This window comes from Octopus sinensis, linkage group LG6 (assembly GCF_006345805.1).
Source record: "Octopus sinensis linkage group LG6, ASM634580v1, whole genome shotgun sequence".
NCBI classification, from domain to species: domain Eukaryota; kingdom Metazoa; phylum Mollusca; class Cephalopoda; order Octopoda; family Octopodidae; genus Octopus; species Octopus sinensis.
Genome location: NC_043002.1, coordinates 52,268,784 through 52,293,036, shown reverse-complemented (window position 1 = coordinate 52,293,036; position 24,253 = coordinate 52,268,784). Strand labels below are relative to the sequence as shown.

Below are 24,253 nucleotides of genomic sequence, written 5' to 3'. Positions count from 1 at the left end.
AGGAATGTATTTGACGTCTGCGTCGGCAAATAGTAATAACATAAATTGCTTGAAAGAGTTGAATAAAATTTATGTCAGAATGAAGAGAAGTATAAAATTTCGGCCGGATGACTTCAAACATGAACATCTTGGTTTAATGAAGTTTAATAAAACCTGAAGGCTGTTGTTTGTTGTAACTTATTACATTTACACCCTTCTTCCATCGATGAATTGCTTGCGCAAAGCAATGCCGCTATGTGGTCGCTAGGTCTGCAAGAAATAGCAACCAAATCTCTCTTAAATCGCGTCATATCGCCTTTTTTTTTTTAATAGAAGGAAGAACTAATTGGATTATAAAGTCTGATATGAAAGTATATTTTCTTTTTCTTTTATTGTTTATTTGTTTCTGTAATTAGATTGCGGTCATACTGGGGCACCACCTTGACAGGCTTAGACATTTATTTTCAAGTCTGGGATTTATTCAATTGGTCGATTTTTCTGAACCGTTAAGCAACGGGAATGTAAACGAACGATCACCGGTTGTCAAGTGGTGGGAGGGACTAACGCCGACACAAAAATACTCACATCTACATATACATACAAACAGAAACACATCTACACACACACACATATGCGATAGGTTTCCATACAGCTTCCGTCAACCAGATTCACTCACAAGTCATTGGTCGGCCCAGGACTATAGTAGATGACACAGTTCCAAGGAGCCACGCAGTGAGAATGAACCCGGAACCACTTGGTTACTAATCGAGCTTCTTAACCATTCAGCCATATGTGCGCCTGTATAATATTTGTGGATGATTACAATGACAATATTCCGTAGGTCTATTTAATCAGGATTGATCTGGGATTAAATGTCATCTAAACTGTCCAATGAGGCAACTTCTATGCCTTCGCTTCCGTTAAAAATAACAGCTAAATCTGCCTCATATCGCACGACGCTGTATCAATTACAGAAAGATACATGATTTTAATGTAAATTTTAATGTAAAAAGTATTGAAGTGCATAGCTGGAATGTACTTCGTTATAGTTGTCCTGGATCGCGGTTGAAACATGATGGAAAAACATCAAGGGCAGCAATCTCCAAAAATTATTTCGAGCATAATCAAAAAGACACGTGGTAACAATCCTAGTACTTACTGGTCTAGTATTTATTCCATCGAGAATTGAACAATGAAAATTAAAGTCAAATCCGCCGCACTTTCAAAAAAGAAAAGTGTTACTGATTTAAGCAATCTACACACACACGCACAAGTTGTAATGATGAAGTCAAACCAAATAGTGATATTTTGAAATCATTTAATACGTATGAGGTCTGCATAATATACAGTAGGAAATGCATCCATTCGACAGAGATGGGGAGGGAGAGAAAGCTTACTGCTGATACTCGTTTAATATAATGCAACAACTAAATTATAATATGTTAATTTGAAATCCTTGCTTCGTTCTCTATAGCGGAAAGATGTTTAAAGCTGTACAAATTATAAATCTACAAGTTACTACCATATGAGATATGTCTTCAGAATTATGCAAAGGCTCCAAAGCTGTATATCATAACTGCTTTTTCATACGATCATGTGTTTTGCTTCATCTTTCCTGAATTCATAAGTTTCTAAGCTCAGATTTTATTAGGATCAGCTTTAGCTTTGATTTGTTCTTTCTGTGGTTCATAATATAATTAGTAATTCAGTGGAATAAATTGGTACTCCACCGGTTACGACAATGATTGTTCTAGTTGATCCGATCAACGGAACAGCTTGCTCGTGGAATTAACACAAGTGGCTGAGCACTCCACAAACACGTGTACCCTTAATGTAGTTCTCAGGGAGATTCAGCATGACACAGTGTGTTACAAGGCTGGCCCTTTGAAATATAGGTACAACTCATTTTTGCCAGCTGAGTGAACTGGAGCTATGTAAAATAAAGTGTCTTACTCAAGGACACAACGCGCCTCCGGGAATTGAATCCACACATTACGATCGTGAGCCGAATACCCTAACCACTGAGCCATGAGCCTTCATTTCAGTGAAATAAACTGCTACCTTGAAAACGTTGGATATTTAATATGTTAGAAGAGGAAGGACAAGAATCCTGATTTTACTGCTGGGTATGTGACGCTTCTGAAAGAATATAGAACCCAAAATTATAAACTATGGCTCATTCTCAAATTAGAGCCGCATTTAAAAATATATGTATCGTTGCGAACACTACAAGCAAAGTACCTGACAGTTGGATAGTTGTATGAATTTGGTTCCTATTCTATTCGGGTGGACCATGAGAGCCATTCCATTTTTTAAAAATCCAATTATATTTTTGCAATTAAATACTATTTAGGATTATATTAAAAACTTGTTGAAATAGTTTGTACATTGTAGAAGTATAATAAATGTAGAACGGAGTTTGGTGAGTTAACGTTTTCTGAATTCTTTCATGAGAAATGATTTTGATTTTGTCCACTCACCTAAGTTAAATTCAAAAACTTGGGAAGCCGTATATGCATAATAAACGACACGACGCTTCCACTCACCATCTTTCCCGCTCATCAACCAATCACATTTTGTCGCTGCCTGCTTCCCTATCCATTCGAGCGTGCGTATATATATATATATTATATATATAATATATATATATATATATATATATATATATATATATATATATATATTATATATATATACACACACACACGACGGGCTTCTTTCAGCTTCCGTCAACTAAATTCACTCACAAGGCTTTGGTCGGCTCGAGGCTATAGTAGAACGCACTTGCCCGCCGAGGTGCCACTCGAAAGAAACCCGCCGTAAATAAATATATATATATATATATATATATATATATATATATATATATATATATATATATATATATATATATGTATGTATGTATGCGTGTGTATGTTTGTGTCTGTGTTTGTTCCCCCCCCCCCCACCATCGATTGACAACCGATGTTGGTGTGTTTATGTTCCCGTAACTTAACGGTTCGGCAATTGGTACTTATTTTATCGATCCTGGAAAGATGAAAGGCGAAGTCGATCTCGGTGGTATTTTAAATATTTAATAACACCTCTTTGTGATATCTGGTAGAGATTGAAACCGCCATCTGTATGTATACCACTGCTTACAAACACATTTATCTACAAAGTCACAGAAGCGACAATAATAATCCTTTCCCCTATAGGCACAAGGCTTGAATTTTCGGGAGAGTTGGGTAAGTCGATTACATCGACTCTAGTCCACAACTGGTACTTATTTCATCAACCCCGAAAAGATGAAAGGCAAAGTTGACCACGGTGGAATTTGAACTCAGAATGTAAGAACAGACGAAATGCCACTAAGCATTTTATCCGGAGTGCTAACGATTCTACCAGCTCATCGCCTTTAAGAAGCGGCAAAAATAATCTTGGTAATAAGGTTTGATACAATTATAAATATGTTAATATTTACATGTTTCTTCTGTGTTCAAATTCCACCAAATTCGACCTTGCCTTTCATCACTTCGGCGATCGATAAAATAAGTACCCGTTTGAATACTAGAGTCGATGTAACTGACGTACTCCTCCTCTAAAACTGCTGGCCTTGTGCTAAAATTTGAAACCAATATTTAAATGTTTTTAATGCGGTGTGCTGGCAGAATCGTTACTGCATCGGGAAAAAATGTTTAGCGGCACTTCTTCCGATTCTACGTTCGGAGTCAAAATGCCGCCAGAGTTGTCTTTGACTTTTATGCTTTCGGAGTCGATAAAATAAGTAACAGTCAATATAATCAACTCACCGCCTCCCACGAAATTGCAGGCCTTCTACCAAAGTTTGAAACAAATATTTAAATGTTTCTGTTGTTAAATATTTTGGTTGTTGTATGAATCAAATTAATGTTTGGCAAATCTTTGAAAATAGATTGTGTCTTCGACATTGATTATTTTTTTGAAAACTGACTTTAATATTTTATCGCTCTCAATCTGATTGTTTTTGCATTGAAATAACAGTGAATTCCTGAAGAGAAAAACAAAAAGAAAGCAGCATTGTTATGAATTTGAGTAATAAGAGAGAATTTTACATGGCAACGGAAAAGACGCGACCCCCATCCCAGAAAGTCTGGAAAAATCGATTGTCACAAATATCGTTTGAAATGCAGAATCCAAGTCTCGGTGGTGTCGAGTTAGGGAAAACTATGTGATTATTATCTAAAAATTTGTGAAATATTTTGCATCATAAATGACATTTAAAACCAGAAAACCCGATTATATGACGTTGTTTAGATGAGGGATAACGGTACGCTTCTAGATAAGGCATAATTTATCGTAGATAACATTCTCATGAGAAGAGGGAAACTATGTTATCGATCAGCCTGCTACAAAAATAGCAGCCAAAATTCTCAAAAAACATCCTTATTGTCCAAAAAACTAGGGCGGAAATCATTGGTTAATAAAATCCTCGATGTACCTAATTGAACAGGATGGTTGCAGCTGGAATATGTTCGATTATAGATCTGCTCAATCAAAGTTGATCTTAAAGCCAAACAACAACAGTAATAACAACAATTAGATGAAAAGATACAATGCAGACTGTAACTTGCTGTTTTGAAACAACGAAATGTTTGTAACGGATTCGAGATTATCAATTGTGAAGAGGTGGCCCTCTACATAATCCACTTCGCTATCTGCCCTCGAGATGGCTATGGTACGAACACCAGTAAATCACATTAGCTGCTTTACACTAATTTGATTTCCCACTGACGATCACGGTAATTACTTGACATTTTTATAACCAGAAAAAAAATAATCATCTGTAGACTGTTAATTAGGCCACAAAGATACAAATTCATATTTTCTAGCCACACCCAAGCACAGTCCATACTAGTTAATGTTGCCGTGTAATCGCAACTGATATTGCTTGCACGAGTCAAGCACTGCATCAAATAAAAATCTGATTTGCAACTAAGTGAAGTAATCCGCTGAGATTCATATTCATAAGTTTACAGGCAACCGACTGCCCAATACTCTACCTACTCAAACATCTAGATCCCTATAAGCCACAATACTGAATTTCATTCCCACGAATGATGATTTATCCCTTTGGGGATAATTGCAAGTAAAATATTTCTATCAATTCAAATGACTGAATGTTTATTTTTTCTTAAGGATATACAGAAACTTTTTGATTTGATAGTTTAATAACTTGACCATTTATGAAACGAAACGTTTATCTTTTGTTTTATTTCATCCAAAGCAGTTTAATAGCACACTAATCTTATATTTGAGATCCTATCGATGGTGTTAAAACAAGTCGAAAGTCATTGATATGAAACAGTATTACAGTCGAACCAAATCAGCTCCATTTGCTGGCGCTAACTACGTAATAATATAGCTCAACTCACCCGATTAACATAAAACTGAAAGCGACTCTGCAAAATGTGTAAACTAGTTTCTCTTCATCATCGTCACTGTTTTATTTCTTAATTTCCATTGAAAAATACGTAAATATTATATAAAAGTACATAATTATACGAAGACGTAAACACATGAAAATATATGAACATTAAAACTCGGTTTTCTTTCTCTGAAAAGCAAAGTTGTGAGCCTCATGCTTTTGCCGAGAAAGCTTCGCGAAATCACCCTAATATACACTTCCTGGTGTAATTTGACAGTCATTACAATCTACGCCCGGAAACGGATAAGCTTATTGAAAAATAATATAGCAGCCGAATATTTCCTAAAAACATTCCAACAATTCAATGTGGTGGTGTCGCTGATAGTACCGGTGGTGGTGGTGGTCGTCGTCGTCGTTGTGGTTGTGGTCGTGGTGGTGGCAGTGGCGGTGGCGGCAGCTGTGACTGTGACGGTGGTTGAGAATGGCTTTTCACATTTCATATCTAGGCCAAATCAGTTTGGAAAAATCCATCATTTCCCAAGATATATCTAATCCTAAAGCGGGTTTCTCTTCAGAAAAAAATGGACTGCAAGCTGCTTGCTGAAATATTTACTGGTTATAGAATACTTCTGTTGATTGAGGTAATGAGCAATGCCGTTCGGTTGTGCCTGCTACTGCCGTTTAGCCCCCACCCCCGTTGTCCTTCGTTAAGCAAACCTCTGATTAAAAGTCATTTTGTATATCAGAGACTTCATTGTCCAATGTGTGTTGTCTTCATTTAAGACAAATGGGTGTGGCTGGAGAGAGATTTGGCAGATTTGACCGCTAGAATCGACTTTGTCTTTCGTTCAGTCGAGTGCAAAGATGTCGATTAAATAAATACCAGTGATATGCTGGGTTTAACCAATTAATGTGTAACTACTCTCCTGTCAGGAATTATGAATTAGTGCTAATGTTATATATCATTAAATTTAAATGGATGTTTAAAATCTCATATTAGCGATATAAGATCTTCAACGATAATACGCCACCAAATAATAATAATAATAATAATAATAATAATAATAATAAAGATGGGCTACAGCAAATATTCTGTTCAATACCACAGATTTGCTTGTCAGTAATTTGACCGTAACCAGTTGACCAAGTCCCTTAGTGGCTGACGACATGTGCATCTCTGATCATGAGCAGAAGTAGTGGGGAGCATCATAGCCGTGTGTTGAAAGGAATTCTTGAAGATTTGGATAATTCACCTTTGGAAACATGGGTAGTCCGTTCAACATCCTTAAACAATCCTTATTCAGGGACCTTTTGAGTTGGATGGGCTTACTAGACCAGAAGAAAATTCTAACTGGGCCCCCACCTGCAAGGTCATGTGCTGCTTATCTTGATATGAGATCACCATGTCGCGCACATATGGTTGTGATGCATGCGCCTGGTGTACCCTTATCAGACGGGTAGTCATGATGGGTATACTGGGCTTTGTATATTTTACTGTAGTGTCACTTTGATGGCATGCACTGCTCTCTCACTCAATAATAATGATAATAATAATAATAATAATAATAATAATAATAATAATAATAATAATAATAATAATAATAAAGGGTTAGGGTTAGTTCATACTCTGGAGGCTATGTGAAAAGTATGGCCTGAACGGAGCACAGACCTGGTACGAACATGAACCAGAAGGAGTCATTAAAACATGGAATATAAGATACTGTGGGATTTTACAATCCAATGTGACTCCCTAATCGAGGCTCGGAGATCAGATATTGTTGTGGTAGATTAGGGTAAAAAAGGAAACCAAAATTATAGATATTGCAATACCTGGTAATGCACGCATAAGTGACAAAGAACTAGAAAAGATTGAAAAATACAGACTAGTAAAAACTGAAATCGCAAGAATGTGGACTGTGAAGATTGTGTCTGTCATTCCAGTAGTTATAGGGGCACTCGGAGCACTAATAACCAAGTTCGAGAAATATGTCAAAGAAATCGGAATTGACATGAGAGCAGAGCAAGCCCAAAAACTGCGCTGCTGGGGACAGCTAGGATTTTGAGACTGGTACTTGGATGTTAAATGTCTCTCACGATAATTAACAACCAAGTATCAAAGCTTATAATGTCCTGAAAGAGATTTTGTGAGACTTCTGACAGCAGGATGCAGTCCGCTCTCACAGAATCTACCAGAGCAAATAAGATCGAGCACTCAGAAAATGATGATGATGATGAGGAGGATGATGATGACGACAAGATCCCCAAGTTTTAGCTAAAATATCTAAGGAGGATGCATAAGACGCTCGCAGAGAAGTTCAATGAGATGCTAACTGGGTCAGAGACAATACCTGAATGGCTCACAAAAGGGAAAACCATCCTAATTCCCAAATCTACTGAAACTACAAACCCATAACATGTCTCCCTACTGCTTACAAAGCCTTAAATGCAATAATATCGCGAAGAATTGGCAGACACCTAGAAAAATAAGCTGTTTCCAGAAGAGCTAAGAGGATGCTGCAAAGGCTCATACAGCCATAAGGATCAGTTATTCTTCACTAAAGTCATAATTGAAGACAGTGGAAAGAAAAAGAAGGGTCGAAGCATGGTTTACATACACTGGAAGCTATGCCAACACTATGGAATAACAACCGAAAATAGATGGTATAGGCATATCCCAGAAAAGGACAAAGAAACCATACTCTGGGATATACCAATAAACACAAATTGAGAGATCAAGGTTAATATACCATAGATTGTTGTCAGGGACCACCAAGAAAAGAGTGCCTCCTAATCGACATATCAGTCCTAACAAATGACAATGTATCTCTAAAAGAAACGGAAAAACTCTTGAAATACAAAGATCTGGAAATACAAATAGCCCGAATGTGGAAACTGAAAACAAAAATAATCCCTATAATAATAGGTGCATTGGGTATAATTAAAAACATACAGACGTATACATAACTAAAACACAAGGACTTACGAATATATATAACAAGTAGGAAAAAGCACTGCTAGGCATAGTACACATCCTACGTTAAGAACTTTCGATACAGAAAAAATACTAGCGCCAATTCAAACCATAGCACATTCCCAAGGCTCCCAGAGCTGCACTCGGTAGTGTAGAGAAAGCGCGTGATAAAAAATAAGACTACTGAATAATAATAATAATAATAATAATAATAATAATATAATAATAATAATAATAATAATAATAATAATAATAATAATTATGAAGCTAGAGTCTTTACTGTAAGTATTTTGAATAGTAGCGAATAAATGTGAAGCACTTTTAATGTAAATGTTACATCATATGAAATTTCAAATGTAAGCCAAATCTGAACATATAAACAAACATCAAATTTTTCTCAACAGCAAGCAGATGAATGAACAAGATAATAGAGCGAGATGTCTTAAAATTTATAGCCAGCATGAATGATACAAGAGCTATCTTACTGGTTTATCAAACCGACGCGGGAGAAAGATAAAATTTAGATAATGTGAGAGGAAGAAGTGATATAAATATGCAAAAACGTTCAAACAACGGTCTTTGCATAAACTCAAAGAGCGCTTCAATACAGTACTGATTTTGAACGTGATTAAAGTGTAGAATCTGTTTCTAATGACCACAAAGGTCTATACTCTGAATAGTAGATGGGGAATATAAACAAGAAAAAACATCCGAGCTTCGCAAAGAAGACGCGTGAGCTCGGGGGTTGGGGAACATAAACATGGAGTAATGAAAGTGATCTTAAAAAATAAGACAAAAGATAAATTGCTGCTGATGTAATTTTATTCAACGTTCGGCCTTAATTCAACAGATCTATGATCAAAAGAATTACCAATATGATCATCCTGCCTTCATTTTTTTTTTTCTTTCGGACAAAATATCTAGAACTATTGTATTAAATGTATATCTTTCTTAAGACGACAGGGTGGGTGACTTGATGATTTGGCTGTTATTTCTAACATTTAGAGTAACCACGTAGATCCTGCGTCGTTGTCTAGGGAAATAAAAAGTTTGTTTCACAACTGGATGAGCAGTTCACATAAACACAGCATAACTGTATCCGCGCGCACACACACACACAACACACACACACACCACACACACACACACACCACATATATATATATATATATATATATATATATATATATATATATATATATATATAATGGATTCTCTCGTCTTGAACGATAAATGAGTGAAGTAAAGCAATAGTCATGTTCTATGGAGACGCATGTGCTTCTTGAGGTCTATTGGTGTCTTGCAAACCTTTTGGCAAAGGAACAAGTTGCGGACTCAGTTTGCTCGAGTGCTTGTGTATCATTTACTATGTGTTCTCTTGAGTGGACGGTAAGGCCTGCTTTGCTCCGTTCCACAAGACCACAATGACACAATGGTTCTATTGTGTCCAATAATACTAAGATGGATAAAGAAATTCAGTCCGGAATCGGGAAGGCTAGTTCCACTTTCGGTAAGTTTTACCATAGGGTCTGCAACAGCCATGAGGTATCGTTAAAGGTGAAAGTCGATGTGGTTTTGACATCATTGCTTTATAGTGTTGAATCTGGGACCCTGTACCGAAAGCATATCAACCAGCTTGACACTTTTCATATGCGATGCTTGCGTACTATGTCCAGCAAAGAAAACCAGTAAACCATATTAATAACAATAAGTTGCAACCGAAATGCAACATATCTGATAGTGAAGCCATCCTCATCCAAATACAGCTTAGATGTATGAGTGACACCAGAACTGCGAAGCAACTTCTCTTTGAAGACGGAATTGGTGTCTAACAAAGATAAAACGCTCCATCGTTGGAATGTACATAACGAAAACAATGTCACAATTTAAACCTGAGGAAAGACTTGTATAGTTTTATTGTTCCACTTAGAGATTCTATTTGTAATGTGCGAGTCAGTTGGTTGATTTCTTTTTCTGCGTGTATGTATGCATTAAAAATACATATATAAATTTAGTATAGGTGCATACATCTTCTATACATACCCACTCAGTCACTCACTCACACTCCCCTATATATATATGAATTCATATGCGTGGTGTGTATACCGGTGTGTATACCTGTGTATACCTGTGTATAAAGGCGGCGAGCTGGCAGAAACGTTAGCACGCCGGGCGAAATGCTTAGCGGTATTTCGTCTGCTTTACGTTGTAAGTTCAAATTCCGCCGAGGTCGACTTTGCCTTTCATCCTTTCGGGGTTGATAAATTAAGTACCAGTTACGCACTGGGGTCGATGTAATCGTCTTAATACCTATGTCTGTCCTTGTTTGTCCCCTCTGTGTTTAGCCCCTTGTGGGTAATAAAGAAATAGGTGTGTATACCTGTGTGTAAACACATTTACAATGTGTAAACAAACGTCGAACAGTACTAGGTGTAATATTATGGTTCAGAGAAACTTCTCAAACAGAATTTTGCGTAAAAAATAAGGTTCCGCTCAGAAGGTCGACGTTTTAATTTGATCCTCACATTAAATGGTTATTGTTACTTCAATAAAATATCTAGGTCTCACCTATATGACAGCTGATGACATAGACGAGTGTGTGTGTGTGTGCAACCGGAATATACAGATATGCAATATTTTTTTAACAGTTCACCAATTAGAAACCTGTTCCTTCTTCATAGGGAGAAAATGATTAAAAACAGAAAAGAACATACATACATACGTACATACATGCATACAACACACACACATACATACATACATACATGCATACAACACACACACACATACATACATACATACATACATACATACATACATACATACATACATACATACATACATACGTACGTACGTACGTACATACGCACGTACGTAGTCTATTATTACTCACTTTCTGGCTTTACAATCTTACTACTTTCTTTCTAAATATAACGTTCTATTTTCCTTTTTTTCCTATTTGAAATGTGAATGATGTTTTGTAAATGGCCTAAAATATCTGCAATTAATACGTCTGCATTATACCGTTATTTGTATATTTCACTTATATTTATTTATTTAATTTGGTTCTGTCTTGCACATGCATCCAATAATTTTTTTTTCGTTTGCAACTTTACACATGCATCCAATGAAATGCTTCCTCTTTGTTTTCGTCATTCAAATATTCTTCTTATTAACTGTTTCCTGTATCTTTACTCAAATTTCATTCGTGGGTATGAAAGGTCTGAGACACAGTCGCGAAATTTGCTATTTCAGTTTTAATATATTTTGACATATTATATTCGATATTGAGTACTTTCGTTTTAATGGACGTCAGTACTGTCAAGTCTCGACACACACATGAACACAAATTACACACATATGCAAACACATTTATATATATATATAATATATATATATATATATAATATATATATATATATATATACTAGCAGTATCGCCCGGCGTTGCTCAGGTTTGTAAGGGAAATAACTATAAAGCATTTTAGAGAGTTATAGCCAAAAATAGCAAAAAAATGGAAAAAAAATGATGGTAAATTTTTTTTGAGAGTTAAAAAAGGTGGAGTTGCGTCCCCTAGACGGTCTGTGGTTTGGGTTTTGATTCTCGACCCATGTCGAATTTATCGATTTTTTTCAGAACTAGGGGAACTTTTCAAAATTTTCGCTGCGTTAGTTTGAATTATGACATTGGGCTATGTGTGTGTCAAGTTTCATCAGAATCGGTTGAAAGCCGTGGTCAGAGTGAGGGTACGAGAAAACAGACACACAGAAAACGCACAGACAAACTGCCGTTTATATAGAGAGATATATATATATATGTAGGGGATTCAGACGCGCGCGCACACACACACAAACACATATATATATAAATACATATTTCTTTATTGCCCACAAGGGGCTAAACACAGAAGGGACAAACAAGGACAGACATAGGTATTAAGTCGATTACATAGACCCCAGTGCGTAACTGGTACTTAATTTATCGACCCCGAAAGGATGAAAGGCAAAGTCGACCTCGGCGGAATTTGAACTCATAACGTAGCGCAGACGAAATACCTATTTCTTTATTACCCACAAGGGGCTAAACACAGAGGCAACAAAGAAGGACAGACATAGGTATTAAGTCGATTACATCGACCCCAGTTCGTAACTGGTACTTAATTTATCGACCCCGAAAGGATGAAAGGCAAAGTCGACCTCGGCGGAATTTGAACTCACAACGTAACGCAGACGAAATACCTATTTCTTCATTACCCACAAGGGGCTAAACATAGAGAGGACAAACAAAGACAGACATAGGTATTAAGTCGATTACATCGACCCCAGTGCGGAACTGGTACTTAATTTATCGACCCCGAAAGGATGAAAGGCAAAGTCGACCTCGGCGGAATTTGAACTCACAACGTAACGACAGACGAAATACCGCTAAGCATTTCGCCCGGCGTGCTAACGTGTCTGCCAGCTCGCCGCCTTATATATAAATACTGACGGACGGACAGACGGATGGATGGATGGAAGGTTCATCGCACCAGGCGAACCGTATGTCAACTTAAATATCGTAGTATATAGTACATGATTGGGTGTAGTTGACATTTTTATTTTTATCTGAGCAGCATGTTGTCAAAAAATGGCCCCCTAAATGCGGAAATTCAATAAGCATTCAGAAAGCATTTGAGAAACTTGGAAAGAAAGTTTGAGAAAATTACAGCATCACCAACAAACCAGGCTGAGCGTTTACAAGTCGTGCATACTAACGGCTCTATTATACTTTCCTGAAACATGGATATCTCAAGCTGCATGAGTACGTTCATCAAAAATGCTTGAGATACATACTCAACATCAAATAGCAAAATAAAGCACCTGACACAGGATGTCCTTGGAAAAGCAGGATGCACAGTCATACAGTCACTCGTCATACCACCTCAAATGTGTATGGATGATAACAGGATTTCAAAGTAGCTGTTCTCCAGTGATCTGTGCACAGGAAACCGTCCTCTGCACAAACTTCAAAAAAAAAAACGTACAAAACCTACATAAAGGACAATCTGAAGAAACTGCAGATCAGTGTAAAGAACCGGGAAGAACTAGCTTTGGAAAGAATGGAATGAGGGAAGCGTGTACTACAAGAGTCGCCTTGAGCACAAGAATCGTCTTGAACACGAAGTCAAAATATTTGGCTTCGGAGGGGCTATCACCAGTACCTCAATGAGAATATAAAGTGTTGGGGGTGGGTGAAACATGTACCCAGCCTTTCAAAGGCTGAGTATGTCACTCATCTGAAATATCAACTGTATACAACGTTCTTCTTCCCAGACCGGGTGATTCAACGTGTGTAGTGTGTGAAAGGGTTTGCAAGTGGATTTTGGGTCTGAAGAGACGGCTCACGGAAATCATATCTCACAAAGTGATCCGATCAATCCATTGGAAGTTACAATATCTGTCACCTATGCTTCAACCCATACAGTTCTGCAGCGGGACTGAATACTCATCTGAGAGGTCATGGACGGAATGTCAGAAATGTCATTGAGAACGAGGAAGCTCAGAAAGACCGCAAGCAGCTGTGAAGAAAGAGCAAACACCATATGTATGTATGCACCATACATAAATATATATATATATATATATATATATATATATATATATATATATATATATATATATATATTATATATATATATAAATGTTAATATTTTTTAATATTAGTGTTAACATCTTTCACCTGCGCTGCCTCCGAAAAATCCTCCGCATCAAATGCCAGAATCATATCCCCAACAAAGATGTCCTCAGGCAAGCAGGAATACCAAGCATGTTTGCACTCCTCACACAAAGACGTATGAGATGGCTTGGGCATGTTAGCCGTATGAAAGATGACAGAATCCCCAAGGACATACTCTACGGAGAGCTTGCTAGGGGTAATAGGTACTAGGTAGACCGATCTTACGTTACAAGGATGTTTGCAAAAGGGACATGAAGGCCTGCAACATCAATATTAGCGGTTGGGAGGCAGTTGCTGGCAACCGTGGAGAATGGCGACGTACCGTAAAAGAGGGAATACAAAGGAGTGACAGAGAGAGAGGGGAGAAATGGAAAGAAAAGAAGAGACGTCAACAAGAGACTATGGCATTACAACCAGCCAGGAACAGTCTTCGCTACATTTGCGGTACCTGCCAGAGGGAGTGTTTGTCCAGTAGGACTACACAGCCACAGCAGGAAATGTATCAGGACATGAAATATAAAAGCCGGACTAGACTACTTTATGCGCAACTCCATTGTCTCCCGAGACAGAAAGGATGCCAACCAATCTGTCAGAATCGTTAGCACACCGGGCAAAATGCATAACGACATTTCGTCCGTCCTTACATTATGAGTTCAAATTTCGCTGAGGTCAACTTCGTGTTTCATCTTTTCGGGGTCGATGAAATAAATATAAGTTGGGCAATGGGGTTGATGTAATCGATTTACCTCCCCCACCGAAATTGCCGGCCTTGTGCCAAAATTTGGAACCAATATATTAAAATATTTAACAAACAATCTAGAAGTAATTGTGCTGTGAAGGAAAAAGCTCCTTATTTGTCCTTGATGAATAGTATTTTGGTAATTTGGGTCAGTGCATGAGATAATTCCGGATACGCATTGGCACTGATATGACTTCATCTACAAGATATAGACTTTCTTGTAGAAGCCGAATTAGTGAAGGAGAATACCGAAGCAAAAGTACAGTGATGTACTCCGGTTGTCCCAGTGCATTAGAATCATTTAAAGAATATGCATTACTTTCTCGACTTCCAGTTAGGAGTTAAGAAAAAAAACATTTATTCCTATATATATACACATATATATACACACACATATATATATATATATTATATATATATATATATATATATATTATATATATATATATATATATATATATATATATATATATAAATATATATATATAATGGGTGGTGGTGCTGATAGGTATCACGAAGGCCTGTCTGGAGGCTCAACCTTCCAAGTTCTTTCATAGGGCTTAGAAATCTGAAGGATCGCTGCGATGAGTGTGTGACTCTGAGAGGGGAATATGCTGCATAAAATCATAAATAACTAATCCTCCTGTATTTTCTTTTACCCAAATCCAGGAACTTTTCAACAGCCCCGTATATATATATATATATATATATATATATTATATATAATATATATATATATAATATATATATATATATATATCCCAGTAAGAAAACTGAAACGTTGAACCTCAGAGAACCTACGAGTAAATGTTATTTAGAGTGAACGCTTTTATATACATTAAGTAATATTCCTCGTAATTTTCCTGCATAACAAAATGTATACACGCATGTATATATGTATATACACATACACTTAAATATATAATGTAAACCATTTAATATAATATTATTACAAAAGAATATTACAGGCGGTGCTCCAGCATGGCCACAGGCTTTGGCCTAAAACGTATAAAAGAACAAAAAATATTAACATTCCATCTTCACACTCTAAGTTTCAATTCCGCCGGGGTCGATAAAATAAGTACCAGTTGAGTACTGGGGTCGATTTAATTGATTTAACTCCTTCCTCCAAAACTACTGGCCTTGCACCAAAATTTTAAACCAATATATTAACACTAGTGGAGGCACACGGCCGAGTGGTTAGAGCAGCGGACACGCGATCGAGGGATCGCGGGTTCGAATCTCAGACCGGGCGAAGTGTATGTTTATAAGCGAAACACCTAAGCTCCACGCGGCTCCAGCAGAAGGTAATTGCGAACTTTTGCTGAATCTTTCGCCACAGTTTTCTTTCACTCTTTCCTCCTGCATCTAGCAGCTCACCTGCGATGGACCGCCGTCCCGTCCAGGTGAGTAGCCTACGCCAGTGAAACCGGGAAACTGGCCCTTATGAGCCAAGCATGGCTCGAGAAAGAACAAACAACAACAATATTGACACTAAGGCGTCGAGCTGGCAGAACCGTTAACTCGCCGGAAAAAATGCTTAATGGCATTTCGTCCGTCTTTACGTTCTGAGTTCAAATCCTGCGAACTGACAAAATCGTTAGCACGCTGGGTGAAATGCTTTGCGTTATTTCGTCGGTCTTTACGCTCTGAGTTCAAATTCCGGGGTCGAAGAAAAAAGTATCAGTTACGCACTGGAGACGATATTATTGACTAGCCCCTCCCCCAAAATTTCAGGCCTTGTGCCTCTTGGAGAAAATATTTCATGTCTTTACATTCTAAGATTAAATTCCACCGGGATCAACTTTATCTTTCGGGGTCGATAAAATAAGTACCGGTTGAGTAATGGGGTCGATTTAATCGACTTAGACCCACCTCCAAAACTGATGACCTTTTGCCAAAATTTTAAACCAATAGCTAAAGTGAGCTGGCAGAATCGTTAGCGCGCCGGTAAAAAGTGTCCGTTTTTACGTTCTCACTTTAAATACTGCGAACTGGCACGCTGGGCGAAATGCTTAACGATATTTCGGTCGTCTTTACGTACTAGGTCCAAATTCCGCCGAGATTGAAAGAAAAACTTTGCCTTTCGGGTTTGATAAAATACGTACAAATTAAGCATTGGTGTTGATGTAATCGAGTGCGTGTATGTGTGTGGGGAGTGTGTTCATCACAAAACGCGAAATTGCTGGCCTAGTGCCAACATTTGAAATCACTTCATTAACACTAACTCGCTTATTATAGTAACATACGATAATTGTAAAACACTGTAATAAATAATATTAATCCTTGCCGGTTAACGGAAATTTGAAGAATGAAAAGAGAAACAATGTAATAATTGAGAAAATATTGTATTTACAAAAGGAAGTCTGTGAAAGAGCAGCTTATGTATTCGTCTGACTTGTTCAAAATGAAGTTTTGGCTTCTCCCAAATAAGCATTTTGCGGTCTAAGGGAAGACATATTAGACCTAAATTTTCATTAGGTTCCTTTAGTTGTGTCCTTTAGTTGTGTCCTTTAGTTGTGTCCTTTAGTTGTGTCCTTTAGTCGTGTCCTCAGTTTCAGGCACTTGAGTTATGCCCCTCGTTCGAAAATTTACTTCCTTCTTACCTCCTGTTACTATCAGAGCACCTACTATTTTTGATACGGGAGCTACCTTCTTTCCCTGACATGAAAAAACAAATTTACGTTAAAAATCTCTACACAGTAGGTTTTGTGATGAACACACACACTCACACACATAAACTATAATTGTCACTAAATGCGACTAAGGGTGTTAGAATACCTACATTGCTAAATGTTAGAGCTAGTGACAGATATAGTTTTCTTTTATGGTAACTCATTGCATATGGCTGTTTATATTAATTAATTTGGCTCTGTATGTGGGTGTGTGGGTGTGTGGGTGGGTGTGTGGTATGTAATGAGCTTGCTAGTTAAATGCCTTATGTACACTTACATACAAACCATTAAATAACACAATCACTCAACCTGCTAGAAATAGCAGGTAAATTCCCTCAAATCATACTCACTCTAAGATAAGGGCAGTATAAGGTAGTATACAGAATATGAATCACACAAGAAGAAAAAGATAAAGACGAATGCGAGCGATGACGATGGTGCCAATACGTTTATGTGACGTCAAACTCTCAGTTTTCTTTTTCAGTCTCCCTTTGATCTACCTGTTATTCTTTCTCTCCTTTTGTCACTCTTTAGCATCGTTGAGCAGAGAGCACTAAAGAATGAACAAGAGACACACATCATGAAACAGGAAGAGGAAGAGAGCGATCATGATAATGGCAGTGGTGCATATAAATGATGTCAAACTTTGTTTTTCCTTTTTCAGTGTCTTTTAATTTTTCTATCGTGTCTTTCTCTTTCTCTCTGGAATACTGGAATTAAGAGAGATAGACAATGAGAGGCACATATGAATACAGGAACATCGATAGAGAGGGACAGCAATAGCAAGATAGTGGTGATTTGGATCAACACAAATAATGGTCATACTTTATTGCAGAATCTCTTGTGTATTAAGTAAATACTGATTGCTTGCCATTGGTTACATTGTCCATTTACAGCAATATTAAATAACATACCGATGTACGCTGTGTTCGTTATTAGTGAGACTCCAACGGTCAGTTGTTCTGTCTACATTCATCTATTGATATACATGTAGATGTGGTTTACCGGAACAGGAAACTAAAACACATACAAAGACACACTACCTAGCGAACAACATTCTTAGTGGTCTTCTAAGAACTTCATATTATATTTAATTCTGGTTAGAGCGTCATGCCTTCTGGAACTCATGTCTATTTCATTTCAATTAATCATTGCCGGTTTTCATTATCGCTCAAAAATTTACCTGAAACATGCCACTTTATAAATGCATATTTTTTCATCAGGTAAATACTAAACTGTTAAAAAAAGAGATGGCGTAAATGCATGTTTAGCGGTACTATCAGTAATAAAGTGTGGCTATTTAGTATTTTAGTTTCCATTTATAGGTACGTCATTCAATGTTATGTATGTATGTATGTGAATGCAAAAACATACAAACACACACACAGGGATGCAAGAAATAGCAGCTAAATTATAACAAATCATACTTCCTTTCTATGAAATAATGAAAGAGGGTGGTATACAGAATATGGGTCACTCACAAAGTGAGAGATAAAGACGAAGATGCATACACACACATTCATACACACACGTACACACACTCATCAATATATGTATGCATACGTACATATGTTTTTCTTTTTATAAGTGTCCATGTAGTCCGATAACCTCTAGTAGGTCAACCGACTACTTTGATGTTCCATTTATGTTTATCTTTTGTTTGTGTGTAATAAAAAAAAAGACATCATTCCTGCAAGCATCTGAGCCAAATTAACCTTTAGCAAGGTTCACTGTGTCATGAAAATTCGAATAAACCTCTCAGTTGGGGGTTTATGATGATTTCATGATTCGCCGTCACACTCAAATGCAAATAAGTAACAGCCAGTTGATGATGCAACTCTTTCTTCCTCCACTGGTCACATCCTAAATGCCTCACTCGTACAAGAAGGGACCGAGAAGGTGTGTAAGTTTGCTCGCAACCTTAGGGAGCCTCAAACAATTAGCGAAAGCATGGTGCATATTATCAAGTCGTCACTTGACTATCATTAAAAAACATCCCAACACCTTGAATCCATCTCCTTTCTTAATGATCATCAGCATGGTGTTTGTAAGGCCAGTTCTGCTGGAGATTTTTCGCTTCTGACCCTAACCCTAACCCTTGAAGAATTCGGTGACAATTATATTACCCTAATATCGACCATGCCTAACACGCAAATATCGATGATAAATCTCCTGACCTTCGTCTCTCATCTCCTAGGTCAGAATCTTCCCCCTACATTGTACGTCTCAGCGGATGTTGATGGAGTTCAATCTCTCTCCTCTCTCTTTTTCCCCCTTCTTTACTCTCTCTCTCTCTCTCTCTCTCTCTCCTTTGCCTTTTCTCTCTCTCCTTCCCACGCTCCCTTTCTCTCTCCTTTTCTCAATCCTTTCTTCGTTTTCCCCTTCCCGCTCTCTCTTTCTTTCTTTCTCCTTCCCTCACTCTCTTTCTCTCTCACTTTCTCACACCTCTCACTTTCTCACACCTCTCACTTTCTCACACCTCTCACTCTCTCACTCCTTCTCTCCCTCCCCATCTCACTACTCCCTCTCTCTTTCTCACCCATACATACACACACACACCCTATCAACTCTGCTTTTCTCTAAAGTTTGGTTTTCTCTCCGCATGCGTCCGCCTATACTTTAACGTCCTACTCGTTGTCAACGCCTATTCCTGTCTTTCGATTATATCGCTTTTCATTTCTCCTAACGTTCCTCACTCACACCTCATCTGCATTACATGTAGACAACGCATACCAAAATTTCAATCATTCAAAGAACAGAGGTTTTGGAAGCATTCTCCAATAGAATCATGGCAATCTCGTCTTTACCAACAGCTTTCATATCAGTTTCAAATCTTGGCTCAGAGCCAGCAACTTTAAGAGAAGGGTTAGACAAATACATCGACCTCTGTGTTCAACTGACACTTATTTTATTGACCCCAAAAGATGAAAGGCAAACTCAACCTCGGCGGAATTTGAATTCAGAACGTAATGAGCTGAGAGAATTCCCTTGGGTGCTACTGTACGGCACCTTGGGTAAGTGTCTTCTACTATAGCTCCAAGAAGACCAAAACCTTGTAAGTGAATTTGGAAAACGGAAGTTGTGCGGAACTTCGTCGTGTTTTTATATGTGTATGCATGTGCATTTGTGCGCGTGTTTTTCTGTTTGCCCTCCAAACACACCCCATTACTTGCCAACCGGTGCATTTATTAGCTTACGTCCCCGTAACATAGTTGTTCGATAAAAGAGGCCGATAGAATAAGTGCCAGACTTCATGAGGTAGAAGAACTGGAGTTTATCTGTTCGACTAAACTAACTCTTCAATGTGGTGCCCTGGCATGGCCGCAGTCCAATGACTGAAATAAGCACAAGTTAAAAAGGCAGCAAAGACTGCACCATAACTGGCACTTTTCAGCGGCCGACAAACTTTAAATGAAGCGGAATATATGCCCACAATAGAGTACATCTAACACATCTGAGACAGTGTTATTATCACAAACACAGACACCATTGGCTGCTTCAAAATAGAAACGGTTGATAAGAGTGAAGTCGCACACCAAGAGTCTGTAGACTCATTTTTTCTTTTTCCACCACCACTACACTGGCTTCTGTACATTGGTTATTGCTTGCTTCATGCCACCTCAATTCAGGTCCTCTCAACTAATTCACTTCTTTCGTCACCTATTTTGTGCTCTCTCCGCATTAAACTCTTCAGCAAGCTCTTCAAACCTAGAGCGTTGTTACCAGAATTTTACCCCTCCCTTTCTCTAATTTTCTTGCCACCATCAGTTTAACCATCAAATACATCAATCTTTCTGGTCTTGAGTAAGGAAATGGCTGTGAAGTCTAGTGGTATAGTTCTTTCCTCCAACGTAAACAATTACTGTACAACATTGCCTGCCTGTACAACAATTACTGTACAACATAGCATAGTTTCGTCACATATACCATGCTTTCGCTTCGTCTTTTAAGTTCTTATGTGATTGAGAGCAGACTCGCTGACCCTTTTGACCTCCCTAAATTTTACAAAGTGGGAAATGCAGGATGTTGTGGCAGATGGAGAGAGTGGACGGATGGATGGAGAGAGTGGAGTGGAGCAACGGGAAAATGAAGTATCTTCCTCAAAGATACAATGCGCCGTCCGGATTATCGAAAATGAACGTGGAATGTTATGAACATAACCGCTAGGCCACATACCTTTTACGATGGCATTTATTAAAAAACTAAACAAAGCTTGCATTTGCCTATGTTTCTTTGCTAGTGAGTGAGTGGGAGAGAGTATGTGCGCGCACACGTTTCTGTCTGTTTTTGCGTGTGTGGTTGTTCTGCGTGTGTATGCATAAGCCCTCGCCGACAAACATCCCAAATCTTGACCTTCTCTGTCAAGTTAATCATATTGATTTACAATTAGGTTTTTAGCACTTCCAGCGGGTGCTAAAAGTTATTTCAGTAAGTGCTGAAAATTCAAATTAAACTTCACCTCCCTCTGAATACCACTGCCGAAGGTTTAACGAGGGTTACTGGCGCTGGCCTATTCGACTGCCTATCAAAAGGAACACTGGTCTAACAAAAGCATCAGAAAATACTGAATTACAATGAAAATTGTTTTCGTATATGGTATTTTTCTTTATTTCTTTAAATTTCAATACTGTTAAGCGAGGTAAGTTAGAAAGGAAGATAGATAGAAAGAACAAGAAAAGCAGATGAAGAAAAGGGTTATGTAAGATAAGAAAAGATTTATGTGTGCGTATGTGTGTATGCAGGTATGTGTGTATATGCATGTATATATATGTGTGTGTGTGTGTGTGTTCACACACACATACGCACACACACATATATATATAAATGTATATATATGTATATATACGTGTGCGTATATATATATGTGTGTGTGTGTGTGTGTGCGTGTGTGTGTATGTGTGTATGCAGGTATGTGTGTATATGCATGTATTTATATGTGTGTGTGTGAACACAGACAAACATCTATATATATATATATGCACACACGCACATATATATATAAGAATATCTAACGGGGAAAGTTATTTAATTAAAACAAAAACAATTTTGTATACAAAACCTTAGATTGTGTCTGTGAATATGTGTGTGTGTGTGTGTGTGTGTGTGTTTTCAATGTGTACAAATAACACTGAAAAAATTAATAAATAGTTACCAGGGTAGCAAAAATCCACATAAATGCTAAGGATTTTACAGCCTACTTATAACATATATGAATAAATAAATGGAGTTAACGCAGCTGTTATTCAAATCTATATACTTCCGACATATGTTTCGAAGTATAAAGATTTGAATAACAACTGCGTTTAACTCCATATATATTATTATTATTATTATTATTATTATTGAGTGAGAGAGCAGTGCTTGCCATCAAAGTGACACTGGGGTAAAATATATAGAGCCCAGTATACCCGTCATGACTACCCGCCTGATAAGGGTACACCAGGCACATGCATCAAAACCATATGTGTGCAACATGGTGATCTCATATCAAAATAAACAGCACATAACCTTGCAGGTGGGGCTCAGTTCGAATTTTTCTTCTGGTCGAGTAACCCATTCCAGTCAAAAGGTCCCTGAATAAGGGCTGTTTAATGATGTTGAACGAAACGCCCATGTTTCCAGAGGTGAATTATTCAAACCCGAAAGAATCCCTCTCAACACATGGCTATGATGCTCCCCCACTACATCTGCACTTGATCAGAGATGCACATATCGTCAGTCACTAAGGGACATGCTCAACAATGTACATGATAACACTTCCAATCAGTTAAGATCAGAAGCCACAAGAGCCACTGCCTTGTACTGCATCAGGACATTTATTATCATTATTATGTATCAGGACATTTATTATTATTATTGTTATTATTATTATTATGACATGTTTGACTTTTGCTTTGTATTTGTACATGGTGACTCCAAGTCTCACCCAGAGACCTCAAGAGACAACAAGTAAGATGTTCAAGTTGGTGTTATGACTGGAGTGCCATATATTTGGTTTTGCATAAAGTATTGTTCTAGGGAATGTTTAAGGAAACAAGAAAATTATAAGTTTGTTTTAAAATTTGATGTTACATAGACAGTATTTTACGTAGGATATGGGCAGTTCCCATGAACACTATTTTTTTTTAATTTCTGCCATTTTTGGATTTGAGCACTATTTTTTTAACTTCTGCCATTTTTGGATAATATCATTATTATTATTATTATTATTATTTAACTCAGGTACGATCTTGCCACTGGTAGGACTTATGTGGGTAGCGGGTTATTACCTGTAACCTTTAGGTATTCACAAGTTTTCAGTAGTCTCTCAAGAACTTGAAGACCCTCCCGATAATCCTCGCTTTCCCTAAGAGAAAAACTTTTTGAAAGATCTCTACAGGGCGTTCTATTCCAATCTCTTTCAGCCATTTATCTATTATTATTATTATTATTATTATTATTATTATTTTCACCGCTGAACACTACAGACGTATTTTCGAACGCCTGAAGTAAGACTTGGTTAAAACTTTTGATTACACTCGTTTGTTGCGGTTTTTTTTTTTCGATTAAACATTGTTCCCGCTTGTTTGTAGAAACACTAGAGACCTGGCATTGAGTTCCTGTTTTTGTTTAGTCCCTAGCAGGGCTATATTCGGCCCCAAATAAAATCGGTGGGTGTTTTAATCCAATATAAATAAAGAAGATGGCGGAACGCATCTTGGATGACTGGCGGCGGCAGAGGCGGCGGCGGCGGCGGCAGAGGCGGCGGCGGTAGTAGCAGTAGAAGTAGTAGCGTTAGGCAACAACAA

At 37.7% G+C, this 24,253-nt stretch overlaps 1 protein-coding gene across 4 annotated transcripts in view; it reads right to left on the bottom strand.

Annotated features, from left to right (window-relative positions):
- The window catches only part of LOC115213095 (sodium-dependent serotonin transporter-like), a 592,816-nt gene that overhangs the window by 500,851 nt on the left and 67,712 nt on the right, over positions 1-24,253 (bottom strand). The gene's annotated exons all lie outside the window — the stretch shown is intronic.